Source organism: Ptychodera flava, chromosome 2, assembly GCF_041260155.1.
Source record: "Ptychodera flava strain L36383 chromosome 2, AS_Pfla_20210202, whole genome shotgun sequence".
Classification (NCBI taxonomy): domain Eukaryota; kingdom Metazoa; phylum Hemichordata; class Enteropneusta; family Ptychoderidae; genus Ptychodera; species Ptychodera flava.
The window spans coordinates 35,126,152-35,138,421 of record NC_091929.1 but is presented as its reverse complement, the minus strand read 5'-3'; the positions used below and the strand labels follow the sequence as shown (position 1 = coordinate 35,138,421).

At 34.9% G+C, this 12,270-nt stretch overlaps 1 long non-coding RNA gene across 1 annotated transcript; it reads left to right on the top strand.

Moving 5' to 3' along the window:
• Nucleotides 1-366: 366 nt before the first annotated feature.
• LOC139148157 (uncharacterized) lies at nt 367-10,392 on the top strand. The gene is made up of 5 exons (XR_011555888.1): nt 367-432; nt 4,412-4,496; nt 6,360-6,508; nt 6,783-6,885; nt 9,751-10,392. It is a non-coding gene; the product is annotated as an uncharacterized lncRNA (long non-coding RNA).
• Nucleotides 10,393-12,270: the final 1,878 nt, after the last annotated feature.

Below are 12,270 nucleotides of genomic sequence, written 5' to 3'. Positions count from 1 at the left end.
TCATTCAGAATAGACTGGAAGGCCTACTGTAAAACTGTGTGAAGTATGATATGGCATTGTGTGGAATTGACATGAAACTTGTGCAATTCACATAACGTCCAGATTGTATTCATTTTAGGATCATGCATACTTTATGCAAATTACTTCTGTAAGTCTTAGCTTTGTGATCTGACTGGAGTTGTGTTGGACGTTGAAATCGTCAGTTATTTTAAAGCACTCTAAGGCATAAATTTTACTTTGTGCCCATAAATTGTGCCCAGGCCAAAGTAAAAATCGATTTCTCCTCGGCCAAACTTCAGAAATTTTATTGCTATATTTACAATGTTTATGTTGACAACGCGACCGGAGTTTCCTATAAATGCCAGTGTTTACCTTTTGAGTTTCTCACATAGAAACAGGGAGCGGAACCGTCGACATCTTTCAACAGAATAGGTAAGAAAACATACGACTCAGTTGAACATCGGTTTTTGAATTGCGTTCCAGCAATGGTTTTTTTGTTCACGGTTACAGCACGCCAAAAGACAGGCTTACACTACGATGCCACGAGTAAAAGGGGTGAACTCGACTCACATATGAAGTGCGGGTAATATGTAGTCCGAGTTTTTGATACTCCAAACTGTCATTGAAAATGCTTTGTTGCTAAATATATGCTTGATGTGACAACGCAGTTTAAATAATAGAGGGTCCTCACAGTAGACAGAAGGTGTATAACTCTGCGTAATCTTTACTTTTTTTTCATTAAGGGAAAATGTTTTAGCTTCGCAGGTAGGTCTAATGTCTGTCTTGAGAACTGATTTGTGAGTTCAGCAGGGCAAAGTGAAAGAAGGCCTTGGTTTACAGTGGCAGTAGACGGCTCAAGTCATGCAAATGGATGATTTTTAGGGGAAATTAGTGTTTGAGAATAGATATTGTTATGTCCATAGATATCACAATATACAAAGATAACATTGTGACAATTTGCGTGAAGATGAGACTGAGTTAAAGTAATAGACAAAGTAACATGGAATATTTCAACGTTGTATGAGTTCGACCGCTTGTAAGATTAAGTTTTCTTGTCTGTGGAAGGTCAGAAAAGTAATTTATTATATTAACATTAACACCTAGCGACATTTTGTCCCTCAACCTGGGATTAATATAAACCCCAGCTTTTATTAGACTTTAGTTTACATTTTCCAGGGGATTACCGTTGCTATGGTGATGACAGCAGCAGAACTATGCAAAAACTAGTCTCACTGACTTTAAATCGATCGAGCCACCGACGATAACGCCAAAATTGAGCAGCTCTTACAATAAAACGTCACGGTGTATTTCTAGTCAAGGCGTGTATAACTATAATTCTCATTTTGTACAGTTTTCATTAACTGTCTTTAGTGAAGATCGCAGGGAATAAGACGGGAGCCTGAAACAAGCCACAAATATGCTAAACAGCTAGTTATTGAGACATATCCTGAATTTAGTAAAATCTAGTAATAAGAAAGATCAAGGTCAGGTGCAGTGGATTCATTAAATATCTGAAAAGTAAAATCTACGGATCGGAGCACAGAAAAGCTAATCTATTTTGTAAACGCCCATGACTTTAACATACTTTAACTTTGTAACGCACCCTTAAGCTCGTTCAAATCATTTGTACGTGCATGTATTTGAGTAGGTTAATCTGTATTTACGAAAAGGGATAAACGATTCATAGTACATGTAATGAATTTGCGAACACTTATCTTTGACTCAAGGTAGGGTGCTTGTTAACCTTGGCATGGTGTTTGCCTGATCCGTCTTGAATCTTCAAAGTAAGGGCAAGCGCCATTTGTTCAAACAGTCCATACCATGAAAGGGGTATAAAACGGTCGGGTCGTAATATTTATGACCTTTCGGCCATATATAACGCTCAACGTGCGTATATAGCCTTGTAGTATATTGTTTATCATTGTGGTGTGCAATTCTGTGAGTTGTCTAGGTTAACCGAATGATTTTTTTAAGTCGCCATTCAAATAAATTACATTGTACAGGTATGATGCTATAATGGCGACGGGGAACTTTTCGATAACTTATATCGTTTCGACAATCACTCATTTCTAGCTATCAAAACAGTTATTGGTTACTTTCTAGCGACAGACTCTCGACTCTCATGACCGCAAATGAAAGAAATTTCACAAATTTTACAACACACGGGTGTAATCACAGTCATTCGAACAGCAATAATACCCTTTGTAACATTAACAGCGTGCCACATTGTGCAGATGTAGACTGTATTCGGGTATAATCAACGCTTGGAGAAAATGTACCCGAAACGAATTGGTTTATGTGAAAAATTGTTAAAGTGTTACAATGTTAGGCCCCCTCTCTCTATTAAAATCATGACAGATACGACATCTTATAGCTGTTGTGGATTAAATTATCCTAGATTAATCATGCAGTCTTACTCCAAGGGGCCCGGGAGTAGGGCTGTAAACACAAAGGTTGACACTGTAATAGGAAAATTCGAATGTGAGTAATCTACCATACACATACATTGATAAAATTCTTGACTTAGGGACAGCGTTCCGCGCGAGGTCATCTGGCGGAGATTAAAGCCTGCATGTTGCAGCAGTCCGGGTTGAGAAATACAGCAAAAAGGTTTCTATGTTATAAATAAAATTATAAACTAAAGGTTTAGTCACTGCAAACAGGTATTGCTTAGTTTTGATTTGATTTGACAAGCGTTTTCTGCCTTGTTCGACATGTTTAGACTCGTTGCTATAGTGAGTGACCTTCATGTGACTATTAAATGACTCCAAATGACTGCACAAGGCTTTGCAGCTCTCTCATACTCCACCACATACACTAGGTCGTTGTGTGTTGCCGTTGTTACGATATCTCTGGTATGCCACACTTAAAGATTTTAAAAACAAACGCACACCTTAAAGACAGTTTATGGGTCAATTATACCTTGATTTAGGGTACCATGCAAATAACACACTGCGAGTTTTTTTGGTATTTGCGACCGCGTACCACGGTTAGCCTAGTGGAGATAGTTAAACGTTTATCATAACTTATACTGGTTTTTATAGAATAACTGTAGAAAATTAGGATAGTTTGAAAGCGAAAAGAGGGCAATTCTGTTATGACAATTTTAAAAGAGGATGAGCTTTTATTTCACGACATGTGCATGCATTGATTTCTATGCAAAATATGGGAGTAATTTGAGGACACCTGGCGACAATATTGTAGGTCTTCTATCAGAAACTCGTCATTTGTCTTTACCTCACATATGTTGTTTACAGGGTTCCTATATAAAGATAATCGAATCATGTAATGTGATAAGTTTCCCATTGAGATAAGTATTTGTGCGTTTACCTCAAAACTTGTGGTAAGGTATTGTTAGTGATGGAAACAGCGCCATCAGTGGCGATAAAAACCTAGGACCTTTGGCACACTTGCTGACGGTCTCATAAATTTAATGAAACATGTAGCGCAGGATTACACAACTTGTCTGCCAATCTTGTGTCATATTTTAATGACTCTTATGACGTCATCTTGAAAAATACGTCACGAACATCCCATCGTAAGTATTTTAAAACTATCGCCTAAGGTCTCAAACTTAAAGATCAACGTTACGTCAACCGAACTTAAAAATGTATAATTTTAAAAGCTTACATCTACTAAGAAACCTGAAAGGTTATGAAAAGGTGATAATCCTATAAGCATGACACCGGAAACTCTAATGCCTTTTTGGCTGTAACGTTTAATGTGGTTTTTTTTTTTATTTTTGGCCTCTTACAAAAATGCATTTCATTCTCTGCCCAAAATCATACCAAATTGCCTATTGTCGAACTTTATATTTTCGTATGTATGCGTAGCTCATAACTGAATTTTAGCCCGGAATTGTGTACATTTGTCGACTTTATCGTTGTATATAATAGTGTTTTGTATAATTTTGACTGACGACTTTATCTTTCAAAATAATGCAGGTTAAAGAATACGAAACTTGTTTAACAAAATAATCAAATGTTACCATATGTCAAAGCTACATATATTACCCCTTTGCAATTTGACGTTAGCATAAAAAGCCGAAAAAATATATTATGCAATAAACAGCCAAAATAATTCTTTTAACGATTTAATGAGCACTTTACAGCTTTACTATAGCAACAATGGACTGATCTGACGTAAGTTTAATGTGTCAATAATAATAAGTGGCTCTGATTATTTCCAGAGAACTCTAAAGGTACAATACTAATGTTGATGCTTTGAGATGGAACACTTTCAAGTTCAGAAGCTTAAGAACCTGATTACCTAATTGTTATTACACAGATCATATTCCAAGTTGTTCTTTTCATTGAGTAAACATACCTTTTACCGCTTTGAACTTCTTAAAATATATTGTTAATGTATTCTAACAAGCAATTCTATTCTATTCTCAATTTACTAATTACAGCCCTTTGGTTTGTTCAACGTGGTACTATAGAATATACATACCAAAATGATTACATCCAAAACAGCTGTTCTATGGTTGGTCTCAGGTATGTGTTACTATGTTTGTGAACTACATTAAGAGCGCAAACGATCAAGATGTAAAAATTAAACATTTCAGTGTTTTCGTTGTCGACAATGCTTAACAATTTTAATATCGAACATTGTGTTTATTTTATTTTTTTATTTTATTAAACCTTGTTTAACGAGGGTAGCCTGGTAAGCTTCAGTAAAGATGCTTATCTTCCCCAGGGCCCTCAAATGAACATACAAACTGATACAAAGCAGAACAACATGAAACATGACTAACAAAGCTAGAACAATACAATGCACAGAAAAAAGTGGCCAGGAGTCACCACCTGCACACAGGAGGAAAAAAAATGCACAATCACACTAGATAACAAAAACAAATTTAACAAGAAAACTAAAACTTACAAACACAAAAAATTATACCCAATAAGCTTTCAGTTAGGCAGTTTTAAAACTGCTTAATGAGTTACTAGATCTTATATTTAAATCGACATTATTCCACTGATTGGCACTATTTACAGTAAAGCCTTTTCGATATAAATTCTTATTTGTTGCAGGAACCACTAACAATTTTTTCATCTTGGATCTTGTAACTCTTTTATGATCAATTTCGGTAAAAAGACTTGTCATATATTGCGGTACAAGATTATTTAAACATTTAAAAACCATACAAACATTCTTATAAACTATTCTATCTGGTAATGGCATTATATGCATTGTTTTAAAAAAATACTCGGTCGAAGCATTATACCTTGCATCACACATCACTCTGATAGCACGTTTCTTTCTGAATCTATGCACCTTTTCATAAATGGTGATGCTCCCCATAAATGACAACAGTAATCCAAGTGTGGTAAAATATAGCTATTATAAAAAAGTTTTCTTATATTCATAGGTAAAAATTGTCTTATTCTCTTGAGCAAAGCAATATTACTATTTACTTTTTTAAAAATCTTGTCACAGTGCTGCTTCCATGACAGATTTTCATCGACAAGCGTACCAAGAATCTTTTCACAGTGTACTGCTTGCAATTCCGTTTCACCAAGATTACAGTCTAAAGTTTGTTTATTCAAATGTCTACGTTTTTGTTGCGTTGTTACAATCATTGTCTTTATCTTGTCACAATTAATGGCCATTCTATTATTCTTACACCAATTATGAACATTATTTAAGTCAGAGTTCAAAGTTGTCTCAATTTCTTGAATACATTTTGCACCGGTAGTTATGGTTGAATCATCTGCGTACATGTCAATGTTATTATCAATATAAAGTGGCAAATCATTTATGTAAATGATGAAAAATAAAGGCCCAAGTATACTACCTTGGGGAACGCCAGTCAAAATATGTTGCTTTGTAGAGTAAAAATTTCTAAATTGAACCAATTGCATGCGATTTTGTAGGTAAGATTTAGGTCAAGAGAACGGGCCTTAAGGACTGTGGAATAACCTCAAGTTGGTAGACTAGCTGTATACTTTCAAATGCTAGAATCGAGCGATTTACTCCAAAAAGCATTAAAATATGAATTTATATTTGCATAAATTCAAAGAAGGAAAATCATGGTGAGTGTTCTTCGAAATGTCACACGACACAATTCGTACTCTCTGAGAGCTAATTATTTCCCGATGTCATCAAATAATCCTCATATGCAATCAAAACGTCGAAAGTGGACTTCTTATTTGGGATATCATGATTTAACATATTTACCTTGAATTCTATTTAGTCGAAATAGATTGTGGACGCCAGTTTGATAATATTTGCTGTATTATCTATTCAAATCATAGTCAAAATAGTATCAGTTCGCCATGTTGTCGATGATTAATTTTGCGAATGACTAAAAAAGCTCTCTGTCTGTCTGTCTGTCTGTCTCCCCCTCTCTCTCTCAGTGTGTCTGTGCACCACCTCTGTTCTGGCCCTGCGATGTTACGTGTGCGTTGATATTGGACCAAATGCAGTGGACTGTCTGGAAGACTTCAAGGATAAAGACGAATTTAAACAGGAGTGTAATTCATCGATAGCAAATCCAAAATGTTCCGTGAGTATGAGGTTGATTTCTTTTATATAATATCAAAGAACAGTGAATAGTGAGAGTGTTTATATTCGTTTATTCCTGTAGCAGTATTTTAAAGTCAATTCGTGGTCTTTAAGAATGTGATTCCAAGCAAATACCCACATTGACCGTTCTATAATGATCTAGTAAGAGCCATATACACAAACACATTCATGCATAAATTTCAAAGCACAACTATATTCGTACGAGTTGTCGTCTATTGACATTATATTATTACAATGATATTTGTATTTTGAAGGTTCTGAACATTAAAACACTGGACGATACACAGTTTTCCTTCTCGAGGGAATGTCGTGCTGAGAGTACCTGTGTAAACGGGTGTCAAAATCGTGAGGAGGGCGGTAAGTTAAACATTTTAACCATAACATTAGTTATTAAAGATATATTCAACACATACGTTGAAAAATGTTCGTGTCAATAGACACAATCTCGTTTCTGACTTCGGTAATTTCCGATAAAGTGTGTTATTTATCATTGTTGTAAGAACATGAAATAAACAGTGAAATGCAAATTAGTGCTCTAAAACACACTGGGCAAAATGCTTGATATACAACAATATATACATATATACTGATTCTGCACATGTATCAAATACTTTCAAATACAGGTTCAATGCAAACTACAGTGTACAATTAGTATGCAAAGATCTGCACTATGTATACTTTTGATCTGCATACACTACGTATGCAATTAGTATTGTGTTCCATATATGTAAATATACGTAAATATACTGGACGTATACCAAGCATTTTGTCCAGTGACAGTTAGAGCATAGTTTTGAGTATGGTCGTTTTGGTTTTGTACACGGGTAAATTAAAAAAATGAGTGACCGAGCAACTTATTTCGCTAGCGTTGTCACATTTGATCAAAGGTTGAGATATATAGAAAGCATGTCCTTGGACTAATTTAATATTTAAGGTTGAGCTGCATGTTGCCAACAAAGTTTTTTTCAAAGCAATATTTCACATTTAAGACGACAAGGAAACCCCCTCAAACTATACATTTTCAAAAAGCAGATACTCCAATGTCTGGTATGGTAGAAGATATTTACTACGAGCATGAAGTGGATGTATATTTGGGGTAAAAACCTCAATTGTATTATTAATGATAAAAAGCAATGAAGTCAAAAACTTAACACTATTTTTCAAATGCAATGATTCACTTCAAAGCAGAGTATATGTAGAAAAAAGCAAAACTTTATTTGCCGTTATCTATCCTCCTTCTAAAACGGCCAGGGTTTAAAGACTGACACTCAAAAAATTGATTAAAATCATGATAAGGAAAATCAAAATGCCTCTTTTTCAAAATGTAAGAACTTTATTGCCAAACGAAATAGCCGTTTTGTTATATATATATATATATATATATATATATATATATATATATATATATATATATATATATATATATATATATATATATATATATATATATACTCGTTTGTAGGATATTACACACGTACCAATCTTCTGGTTCAAATAGTTTATTATAACAGCACAACGTTTCGTCCTAAAAGTAGGACTTCCTCAGGTGCTACAGATCAAAAAGTTTCAACACGGAGTAAGTCACAGTGATATTTAACGTACAAAAGTTACATGTCGGAGAAAATACTAAGTGACAGTATGGTGAAAATACAGGAGTTGTTTCTTACCTATTTGAATGGCTCAGATGTTGAATGGCAATTGGGAGAATGTTTGAATGTGTATTTATAGTGTGGCTGGGAGGGCGCTAGTGTTGGAATTTGAATAAAGACAATGGGAGTAGCTAGCTGTGAATATTTAGGCCGTCAGGTGTTAATGTCTTTAATTTGGAAATCCACAAGGATTCCAGTTTTTTTCGAAGCGGGTCGTCCATTTTATTGATTTTCACAATGCCAACTATTGAAACGTCTTGGAATTGTGTGTTGATCTGAATTGAAATGGAGCGCTACTGGCATGTTTGAGTTACGACGGATGGTGGACAGATGGTTATTGAATCTTAATCGAAATTCTGTTTTGGTCTCTCCTACGTACTGTTTTTTGCATTTATTACAGGTTATAAGATATATTATGTTTTTAGACTTGCATGTGATGTTTTGTGTAATAGTGTGAACTGTATTATTTGAGTGGCTATGGAAACTGGTGGCATTTGTCGAATGTTTACAGATGTTGCAGCCCCTGGTTGAGCCACATTTGTAGAAACCTGCTGGTGCATCGGACTGTTGTAGTTCACTGTGAACTAATAGATCTCGCAGGTTTCTACTACGGCGGTGTGCTATGATTGGAGTTTCAGCGATGGCACTTTTACAACGGGGTGATTTTTGTAATATATTGAAGTGAGTTTGAACGATCTGTTTGATGTTTGGGTGCCGAGGGTTAAATGTAACTACAAAAGGAATACGTGTTTGGTGTGGTTTTATTTTGTATTGTAGGAGGGTGTTTCTAGGAATTGATTTGGCCCGGTTTATTTGGTCTATAACCGTACGTTAAATATCACTGTGACTTACTCCGTGTTGAAACTTTTTGATCTGTAGCACCTGAGGAAGTCCTACTTTTAGGACGAAACGTTGTGCTGTTATAATAAACTATTTGAACCAGAAGATTGGTACGTGTGTAATATCCTACAAACGAATTTATCATAACCAGCCACCGTCAACACTGGGGACAACCTGAAAAACCACAGTCGAACACATATATATATATATATATATATATATATATATATATATATATATATATATATATATAATATATATATATATATATATATATATATATATATATATATATATATATATATATATATATATAGACTCAAAGGTAACGCTTTCAATCGTTAGGAAAACCTGGCCTGGGCTGCCAAATTCCAAATAGGTTTGAGAGACACGTGAAGAACCACTGCAAATGATTTTATTTTTAGAAATTCACCGACTTAAACCAAGTCTTATATATATATATATAAATATATATATATATATAAATATATATATATATATATATATATATATATATATATATATATATATATATATATATATATAACTGCGCTGATATTGAAACAATAATTCAACGAACAACTTAATATGTCTGTTTCTTTCTTCCTTGAGTATTGCACGATATCATGCAAATTTCCTTTGCATTAACTAAACCGATACTTTCGATGAATTACTTTTGAATTTAAAATTCAACTTTTATGCAGCCGTGTTTCTTTCCATAATTTGTCTGCAGGTCTAACGCTGGCCGGCTGTCAAGAATGCTGTGATGGAGAGTTATGTAATACTGGCACTGCTCCCAGTGAAAGCGCCGGCAGCAAACCTGGAACCATCATTTCTTTTTTTCATTGTCACGACAATTATTTCAGGTTTCTTACAGGTCTTGAAAATGTGATTTTAAAACGATTGCCAGATTTGCTTATATACCCATATGGTATACTTAAAATGTAAATTTCAGAAAACTTAAAATGAGTCTAGAAATTTACCTACACAAAGGGACATAGCAGACTTCTCATATGATACAAATCATACTAAATCATGGGTATCTCCAGTTCTGTTGAACAAGAGTTTGCATTCATCTATTAAATTGAAGTTTTCCTTGTGAATGTTTAAAAAATAATCTCGTGCTTACACACATGTTGTAAACCTTCAAAAGCATCTCTCTGTATGTGTACATTTAATATAAGCTTGATCCTGATAATTATCTATCAACACTAGAATTGATACGAGATGCAATGATGCTGTTTAAGTTTCAGTGCACACCTTGGAAGAGAAAGACGTCATTGTTTGCTAAAACTTTCGTAGATTATAAAAGAATCTTGCAGTGATTCTCATTATAATCAGGAATAAATATACCGATATTTGACTTTCGAAGGGCTGTCACTACTGTGTGGCTTTATCGAAATGATTAACTTTTTTGATTTAAACAAATTAAGTGGTAAAAATTGTATTTCCTCCAAGCATATCAAAGAAGCCCCTCAAGTGGCAGATGAAAAAAAATGATTTTTTCGTACAAAAGTGGAACTAATACTCTTCAATACGATGCACCTGTGTCATTGTTCAATTTTCGGTTTTGCACTCACCAATTACAATACATTACATTTACAATCGATAAATATTTAGGCAAAGGTTGGTAAAATGACATTCTGGAAGTATTTCAAGCCCTAGCAATGCTGACATCGGTCAACTTTTAAAATTTGCTTCTGACACGCACATCACAATGCTTTTTTTCGCACAATTGATTCTTGCGAAGTTGACAGATAAGGGTAATGGCGTTTCGACTATAAAAACATACATATTCATGACAGCAGAAGACGTTATTTGTGTCAAAATAAGCAAGCATGAAAAAGACGTTCATATATTCGACTGAAGCCAGAGTACCTACTTTATACAGTACAAGGGAATGTGTGTCCTCAATAATCTGTGAATAAAATAAATTAGCGAGTAAAATAAGTCAGCAGTAAAGTACCGTTGTACCAAAACACTCTGAACCTTATTGATCGAATTTTCTCATTTTCTAATCTGCCTGTACCAATGTACTTGTCTCATGCATCTGCTGCAGCTATTCGATAGCCATGACCATCCCGAATAAATTACTAAATAGGTGGTATAACCTCTTAGCCAACATCCTCATAACTCTCGAAATCTACATAATACTTAAACATACACTCTGCACAGCGCTACAAATATATAACATCACCAGGAAACCAAGAACAACTGCAGACGTACAATTTATTAAACCACAAAATGATATTTTTATTGTGATTGCTATCACGAAGTGACACTCGTCTTGGGTTGGGTCAACTAAAATGACCGAAAATCAACACTTCACGATTCCTAATCTTGACTGAAGTTAAATTGGTCCAGCCTCTAAATCTGAGCACTAAATATTGTCCCATGAATGAGAACACTTGGACTGCATCATGCTATTTTTAAACACGTGTTGCCGTTTGTGTTTTCAGACTAAATTTTCATTCAATTACTGTTTGTAGTAGTCTAAAAATTTTGAGCTTAACTTGACATAGCTCAAGAAACAAATACACTTAAATTCTACTCGGTCAAAATTGTCATATATCAATAAGGTCACCTACCAAAGGCATATCATTAAAAGGCGCTTCGCTGAATAACCCCTTTACAAAGGTGGTTCAATAACTGAGTTAAGTGGCTGTAATATCTGACCGCGACCAATCCGAATGCTGTGCAGCTTATGGAGCACATACATCTACCTGCTTGCGGTCACAAATGGCAAACAAACTCGATCACAGCAATTCATATTTGACTGAACAAACGCAACACTCCTCGGTGAAAGCGTCATTCTTGAGGAATTAAACCAACATACTAAAATAAATTTTAGCATGGCCTGTTGTATTAAAAACTTTTGCGAAATGTGGCGATATTTGATTATGGTCCTTGTCGACCTAGGAATGCAACAATACTTCCTGACAACCTGGTTGCAGACAACATATACCTCTCATAATTTAGCTTAATCTTTACTGAAACCTGAGAAGTCGTTTATATAATTTTCATGTCCACAAGCACACTAAAACGATTACAAACTTCCTGCTTCACATCGTAGGCGGGACATAATTTATGCTGTCGTGTTACGATCTCAAAGAAATGACCAAATATCAAACAGGGATAGTGTACAGTACAAGCCACTGCTCCATTTTGAATGGGTCACTGTCAACTAGATTGTCCACAGTCCCTTGGACCTTTTATGTCTCTCATTGGTGTAGTCTCTCTCGCATTCGACGGT